We start from the raw sequence: 8042 nt of genomic DNA on the forward strand, positions 1-8042 counted from the left end.
CGTGGGAGTGGAGGGCAAGACAGACATGTCCGAAGATTATGAAAAGTTTCATGAAATTCCTCCCTTCAAAGTCAAGGCTGACCCAAGCATCCTGATAAATGATGAAGATTATCCATGGTTACGGCGCAATAAGGAAAGGACACAAGCGAAGAAAAAGTGAAGACTTTCTCCACAACTATTATGATCACTACAAGAAATATGCTCATACATGACGTTTTTTAAGATGTCGTTGATGAATTCGTCATAATTCTATGACGATTTCATCCGAGATCATCGTAAACCGTTTGAGGGGATCAAATCTACATATAAATTACGACGATGTGAGTCAAAAACGTCGTAACTGCATAAGATGAGATCGTCATAACTTTTACGACGATTATAAAAATGTCGTAACATGTTCTAACTATGTTGACATGTCACTCGTGGGTCCATTCTATCCCACCTCATCCTAGTTTGTGAAGAAACCTACTATTCCATCATTCCAAAAATTCTCAAAAAATTCTCATAAATACTTTGGATCATATATTCCTCAAATATGTGAAAAATCCTTCCTTCCATAGTTCAAAAATAATTCTGCAATATTCATTTTCCTATTCTGTTCAGAATAGCACTTTGTGAAGGAAGTGCTATTTCTATTTCTTTGATTACCCTTATATTTTTTGGGCACTCTTTCCTATGCAAATCATTGCCTCATGAAAACTTTCGTAACGATTTGCCTAGTAAATATTTCTCAGAAATTTTCCACAATTTGTGTTCCTGATGAGTTTAATTTTTTCCATATCTTCTATGTGCCTAAAACATAGTTCTCAACAAAATTTTAGCCCCATCTAGCAATCCATGTGAGCTCATCATTCAATCTTTGTTTCTGCTAATATTTTCATTTTGTGAAGCAAGTATATTTTATATTGCTTTATAGTTGATGAAATTTTACCAAGGGATGAAACTGACCATATAACCTCACTCCACCAATTTTTTGCTCATTTAATTAGCCAGTTTCCCTCAATATTTTTAGCACTTAGAAACTAGTATTTTAAATCGTAGATGTTTCCAACCAATGATAACTCATCTCATGGATTACCCCACTATATCCAATCTGAGCCGTCCACAGTCGATGGAGGGCTCGGTGGAGGTCGACGTGACATCCTCAACTGTTGCTACAGTAATCTATGTAATTAAGCTACAGTGATTCCACGCTAATGTTGCCACGTCACTGTGATTTCTATTGTTGATCTTGCGTTAGTTCAAACAGTTCGAATTTGAATTTAAAAATAAAATCAAGCGATAAAAGTTTTTGAATGTCAAAATAAAAATGTTCGGATGTGTCCGATATTACCTAGGAGAATTTTCCTTTAAGAATTATTAATTTTAAGAGATTTCATTGCACTAATTTAAAATAAAACTAAAACTGTTAAAAAATGAAATAAAAATAGAAACAAATAATAAAAAGGCGGAAAGAAAACCCCCTTGGCCCAAATGGCCCGACCCCAGCCAGCCCACCTAACCTCCATCTAACCCTAAATGGACCCACAACCTCACTCCCTCCCACTCCACCCCACGCCGCCACCCCATCCACGAGGGGAAAGCCCCCTCGTCCCGTGTCCCCATCGCCCCCCTCGCTCTCTCTCCCACGGCGCCCCTTCTCCCCATCCCTCTCGCCCGTCGCCCTGCACCACTCCGCACTGCCGTCTCCCGCCCCAGCCACCGAACCGCGCCGCCGTCGGAAACCCTAGCCATTCCCCCCTTCTCGCCGAAACACCGTCTCTCCCCATCATTCCCCCCTTCCTGCAGAAACCCTAGCCTCATCTCGCCACCACACGCCTCCTCCACAAGAGCCTTCTCGGAGCCCGCGGATGGTAATCGACCATCTCCCCCATCTCCCTCCTCTCGCCGCCGCCGCCATGCTCAGCCGTCGCCTCTGGATCTGACGTTTCCGTCGATTGATTTGCTTTTTCCAGGACGACTCGGAGAACAACCCGCTGTCGACCCTTGGCTCGCTGGGTTTTAGCACCGACCGGTTGCCGCCCAACACCACCACCAGCCAACCCCTTCCCTTCTGTGAGCAGCACAGGAGAGGTTGTGGGAGAGGAGTTTTGGCTGCCATACCACGGGAAGCCACCGTTCCTGGCCGGAGGCCCGCCGGAGATCGGTGAAGACGAGGGCGACCTACGGCTCATGATTGCGGGAACCTCCGCCCCGCCCGCTGCGACCAAGAAGAAGAAGCGTACATGCATGCCTGGAGGCCTCTCCATCCATCCTCCATATGATTTGATTTCTTGTGAGGAACTGCATGAATGATTTGGACTGTTTCAACTTCGATTCAACTCCTATATCTTCGTTCATGGAGGTTTTTAGTTGCTGAATTCCGTCTCTTTTGCATGAAATCTGTGTTTCCTCGGTGATCTTGTGACTGCAATTATTGATTTGGCCAATCCAATAGTGGCAGTTGCTGTTCATCAGTCAGTCAAAGTCTCCTGACACTGAAAACTAGGACGGGAATGACAAGACATATAGTGTAATAGGTTTAGTAACAAGATTGCTTGTACGAATTCTTAGTGAGCTGGCTATAGTGTAGTAGGTTTAGTTACAAGAGAAATCACTTAATTAAATTTCTTAGATAGTGGCCTCGAAATTATCTACTGAAAACGTCCTACAAGCTGGAACCTGGAAGTCGATCCCTGACTGAGTGCAAGAGAAATGCTTGCGGTATATGCCAAGTTTCTATAACTTTGCGGACAGTTGTAGTAGTAGTAGTATTTTGAAGTGTTGAATGCATTTGAACCATCCTTCATATAACCTATATATTATTGTTCTTCGAGCTAGATCTTTACACGTTAAATTCGCGTGGTTTTCATTTTTTTAATAGATGGTTTAACTTGTTGAATTGCTTCTCGCCTCCGGATCTGACGTTTCCGTCGGTTGATTTGCTTTTCCCACGACGACTCGGAGAACAACAAGCCGTCGACCCCCGACTCGCCGGGTTTCAGCACCGACCGGCTGCCACCCAACACCACCACCAGCCACGGCGCCACCGACCCATCCTCCTACTTGGACGATGATGGCGAGGCGGAGGTTGACCCCAATGTGCTCCCCGAGGATGACATCGCCACCGTTATCCGCAACGAGGAGGAAGACGGCGGCGAAGAACTCTTCAACGATGACTACCTCAAGTAAGCGGGACACGTCCCAACTAGAGATTTTCTGGATCTGATGTTACCTGGGACAACGTTTAGAGAGATGTTTCTAGTACTTGACAAGTTTAGCCCGTTGGATCTGCTAATAAATTGGTTATTCAGCGACTTCGGGGGTTCGAGATTCTAGGAATTCCGGCCTAGATTTACTTCATAAATAGGCAGATTTGTGCCACTCGGATACAAGGGAATTTACAACACTTCGCCGAATTGTGCCTTTTGTGTTACCATGAATGTTTTGTTAGTCGTGGACTTCCTAATGTAGAAATGTGTGCCAACTTGCTTCCCCTAACTGAATATGAATATTAAAACATGTTGTTTGTGCTCGGTATTTTGTTGGGTATATTTCATTTTACCAAATTCAGTGTCCTATGTGAACTAGTACCTGATATGTCCTGTTTGTTTTGATGAATTAGTTGTCTGAAAAGGATTTGTTGCTCAGTTTTCTGCTGTCCAGATGAATAGTATTGTTCAGTCACCTACACAAATTAACTCTTCCTTTCTGTTGTCCTGTAGTTTTGCTAATGTGTTCTTTACTTTCTGGATTGGCTAGTGTTTTGGAAACTGTGAATGTTTGGTAATGTGTTTTTTACTTTCTGGATTGGCTAGTCCTCACACTAAATTCAGGTTTATTTTTTGTCTTAGAAGCACCTCATGTGTTTGTGTAGTTGTACAGTCTAGTGTTCTCAGCTCTTTACTTATGTCTTATTGGTAGAGTAGGGCATTTTTACTTATTTGCATGTAATCGAAATCAATAAAGAACGTCGATATTTTTGCTTAACTCTATTTGAAGTTGCCAGTGATTACGACAGAAATGCCATGGGATGTATGAAAAAACAGCTGCTTCTGCAAAATAGAATCATATTATTTAATCTTGTATGTCATTTATTCTTTAGACTACAGTCCATAGCATGTATTGTCAAGTTAGTTTTTCGTAGTTTCATCATAGGCAAAATATGCAATGAATTTAGGGCTCTAGGTTGCATTTTCCCTTCCTAAGAACTGAGAGTGAACATGCCACAAATATGTGAAATAATTTTACTAGGACTAACTACTTTTGTTTTCTCTTATATTGTTTCTATATTATGCACTTATGCCTAGTGAAAACTGAAAACAGTCAATAACTAGTGAGAGTATCTTACTATATCATCTCCAATAATAATTACTATAGTACTTGATGCTGCCTTCTTTTTTGACACGCTATGTTTTTCTTCCCTCAACACATTGGACTGAGATTAATTACTTCTATTTTTAATCAGTAGAGGGAAGAACAAAAGGTTATCGAGATAAGATATTACAGAGAATAAACAAGAACACCTAGATTCCCCGAAGAACATTGCTCTGGGCGTTGGGACTATCGGTTCAAATGTCATGTAAGCTCCTATAAGTTGTATACCTCACATACTTGGAATAGCTTAATATCCGAGCGTGTATGTTTTCTCTTATATTGTTTCCATATTATGCACTTATGCTTAGTGAAAACTGACAACAGTCAATAACAAGTGAGAGTACCTTACTATATCATGTCCAATAATAATTACTATAGTATTTGATGCTGCCTTCTTTTTTGACACGCTGAGTGTTCCCCTTCATCTTTTGGTATACTCTGCTAAATTTTTATCAGCTTTAAGGTTGAGTACTGGGGTGCACTTCTTGGTAGCGTAATTCAGCGTTGTACGTTGCCTAGAGATACTTTGGGTTAAGATTCTAGCACGAACCATTCTTTGAGATGGTTTTTGCATTCAACTTGTCCATACATATCTTAGCACAAAACTGAATTTTGTTTGGATAGTGGTATTTGGGATGCCATGAGGTATCTGATGCTTGGTCTGCTTTCATGGCCTTGTTTCTCGTTAGATTGGCATACATCAAGAAGGAAACATATTTTTGCGACACTGGCTGCTCTCATAGAAGGAGCTTCCTGTTACTATACCCCATTTACACATATCAACTATATTATTCTTTCTGCAGCTGGTTTCTGTGGTTGATTCATCAGTGATGATCAACACTTATTAGGTGTCTCATGATACTGTATATTATTAAACTGTGCATATTCGGCATCTGAAGTCATGTTTTTGTATCTCTACTTATTCTGAATGTCTAGTAAGCAACACATTCTGTCATGGATGCTGTATAGTTGTCTTGTCTTAAATAAATAGAAACTCCTACACCATTTTTTGTTTGCTGTGAGAAGTGATGATATCATATCCATACCACGTTTTTGCACTTACTGTGATGATCAATTGCTTTTTTCCTTGGATTATATGGACCCGAGGATACTTTCCCCAAATTATCGACTATGACTATACAATGCGCAAATGTAATCCCATCAGGATTCCAAGCCAGAAATCTGATCCATCTTTTATGTTTTACTATTGTCTTCTCGTTAATATTTTGAGTGCTAGTCAGGTTTCCTTTCTCCAATTTGGCTAAAGAATTACCCCAGTTGACACCAGAAATCAACTCAGCATCAAAGCTCTATCTAAATCAATAATGTTCTTTGGTAGTCCCCTTTTCATGTTTTCATTTGATTCGATCTAAAACTTCTGAAGGTAATAAATTAGAGTCTCTGGTGCACTTATTGATAGCGTAATTTAGTGATGTATGTTGCCGAAAGGATTTTTTGGGCTAATATTCTTACACCCTGGTTTGCCTTGGTTATCACAGTAATGTGGAGTAGCTTGTTTTGTATTATCTTAAATGTCTGCTAATTATTGTGTCATTGGCTCCTACTTGTGTCAGTGCTTAAATTCCTCTAGTAAAGCGAAAATACCATAAAGATATTGAGTTTGCTTGTCTGCATTTCCTTTGTCCAGAATTTCCTGGAACAATCTTAGATAGTTTGAAGTTTAATTTTTAGTTTCTGTGACTTGTTTAGGTTGGACTAATTATACTCCAGAATTTATATCTCAGGATTTTTAACATCATCTTCAGGATGAAAACAAATCTTTTTATTTCTAATATTTTTTGTATTTGTTTCCTTTTGACTGATTCATGTGCAGTGTAATGTTCTTATAGGTTGACAAGTTGTGGCATCTCGAGCATGCCTCATAGGAGAGCGGAATGAAGTCCACTGTACTGTTGGGACAGTAGCAGATGTGCCATTGTTCTATTGTGTAATTTTGTTCGTTCTTGCTATATTCCTGTGTAAGGAAATGTATTCATAAGATGATTTATTGTGATATGTAAACTTGGGATATATATTTTGTGATGTTATATCATGGATGATTTTAATTCGACTTGGAGTTTTCTTGATTTCAATATGAAATAGTGTTGGATTTAATACTGGACAAATAATTGGGTTGAAAAGGCCCAACAAATTGAAATGAATCCAAATTCTGGAACAAAAAGTTGCTGAATTCAAAAATGAAAAAGGGCCAAAACTGAAACTGGACCAAATGTATTTGGGCTCTAAAAGGTCATGGCCCAAATTATGATGATATAAAAAAAGTTTGAAAAATACTAGAAGTGGCTGCAAATAGGCTAAGGCCCAAAGACAAGCCCAATAAGAAAAAGCCCAAAAAATTAAAATGGGTTGGGCTGATTTCAACCATGAGGTTTTGATTTCATCGTAATTTTGCCACGTAGGACTACCACGTAGGACTGAGTTTGATTGCCAACGACGATTTAGGATCGTCGTAAAGGTTACGACCATCCAGGAATCGTCATAAAAGTTACGATGATTTTAATCAAAACGTCGTTGTTGTTCATTTCTGACGCTCCGTTTTCGACGCTTGGTTTTTCGTCATGAGATCGTCGTAAATTAAAAACCGTGACGATGTAGCGACAAAAAAACAGCGGCGTGTATTAGCATATTCCTTGTAGTGGATGATACCATGCCAACTTTCAACCTTTTGGTAGTTCATTTGAAATGCATGTTGTAACAGCCTTAGAACTGGTACTAAAGGAATCAACTAAAAAGCTTTTATAAACCTCTAGTATTATTGAAACTAAAATTATAAAGAATTTTGTTACAAACCTTAATAGCAAAAATAATTATCATAAAAGAAAATAAATAAGTAATTAGAATTTTGTTCAAAACATTAAAAGCAAAAAGAATTATCATAAAATAAAATAAATAAGTAATTAGAATTTTGTTACAAACTTTAATAGCAAAAATAATTTATCGTAAAAGAAAATAAATAAGTAATTAGAAACAAAAAAGAAAGCAAAAAAACTGGGAAAAAAATTAAAATAAAGGAATCAACTAAAAAGCTTTTATAAACCTCTAGTATTATTGAAACTAAAATTATATAGAATTTTGTTACAAACTTTAATAGCAAAAAGAATTATCCTAAAAGAAAATAAATAAGTAATTAGAATTTTGTTCAAAACATTAAAAGCAAAAAAGAATTATCATAAAAGAAAATAAATAAGTAATTAGAATTTTGTTACAAACTTTAATAGCAAAAATAATTATCGTAAAAGAAAATAAATAAGTAATTAGAAACAAAAAAGAAAGCAAAAAACAGGAAAAAAAATAAAAAAAGTGCCACCTACACGGCCTGCATACGACTAGAAACCCATTACTAGGGCGAGGATGCAGGCCCGCAGTAGGCCCAACAGGCCCACAAGCACAGAGAGCGATTTTAGGCCCGTAAGCCTGCAGTAGAGAGGAGCTCGAAGTTGGTTTGGCAGGGCTTATAAACCACTCCGAGCCCCTCTCGGCTAGCGAGGTGGGACTAAACATAGCACCGCACCGCGCAAGGCCTTTGGTCCCGGTTGGTGGCACCAACCGGGACTAAAGGGAGGCATTGGTACCGGTTGGTGCCACCAACCGTGACCAAAGGCCTCTGCTTCCCGCCCTTTGGGCTGCTGAAAAGAGACCTTTGGTCCCGGTTTGTGCCACCAACC

At 39.1% G+C, this 8042-nt stretch overlaps 2 non-coding genes across 2 annotated transcripts; both read left to right on the forward strand.

The window, feature by feature from the left end:
- The first annotated feature begins 4989 nt into the window (after positions 1-4989).
- LOC123406661 lies at positions 4990-5134 on the forward strand. Its single transcript, XR_006612321.1, has one exon. It is a non-coding gene; the product is annotated as a small nucleolar RNA F1/F2/snoR5a (small nucleolar RNA).
- A 318-nt stretch (positions 5135-5452) lies between these two features.
- On the forward strand, positions 5453-5547 carry LOC123406532. The gene has a single exon (XR_006612219.1). It is a non-coding gene; the product is annotated as a small nucleolar RNA Z103 (small nucleolar RNA).
- Positions 5548-8042: the final 2495 nt, after the last annotated feature.

The sequence above is a fragment of the Hordeum vulgare genome, chromosome 6H, assembly GCF_904849725.1.
Source record: "Hordeum vulgare subsp. vulgare chromosome 6H, MorexV3_pseudomolecules_assembly, whole genome shotgun sequence".
In the NCBI taxonomy this organism is placed as follows: Eukaryota; Viridiplantae; Streptophyta; class Magnoliopsida; order Poales; family Poaceae; genus Hordeum; species Hordeum vulgare.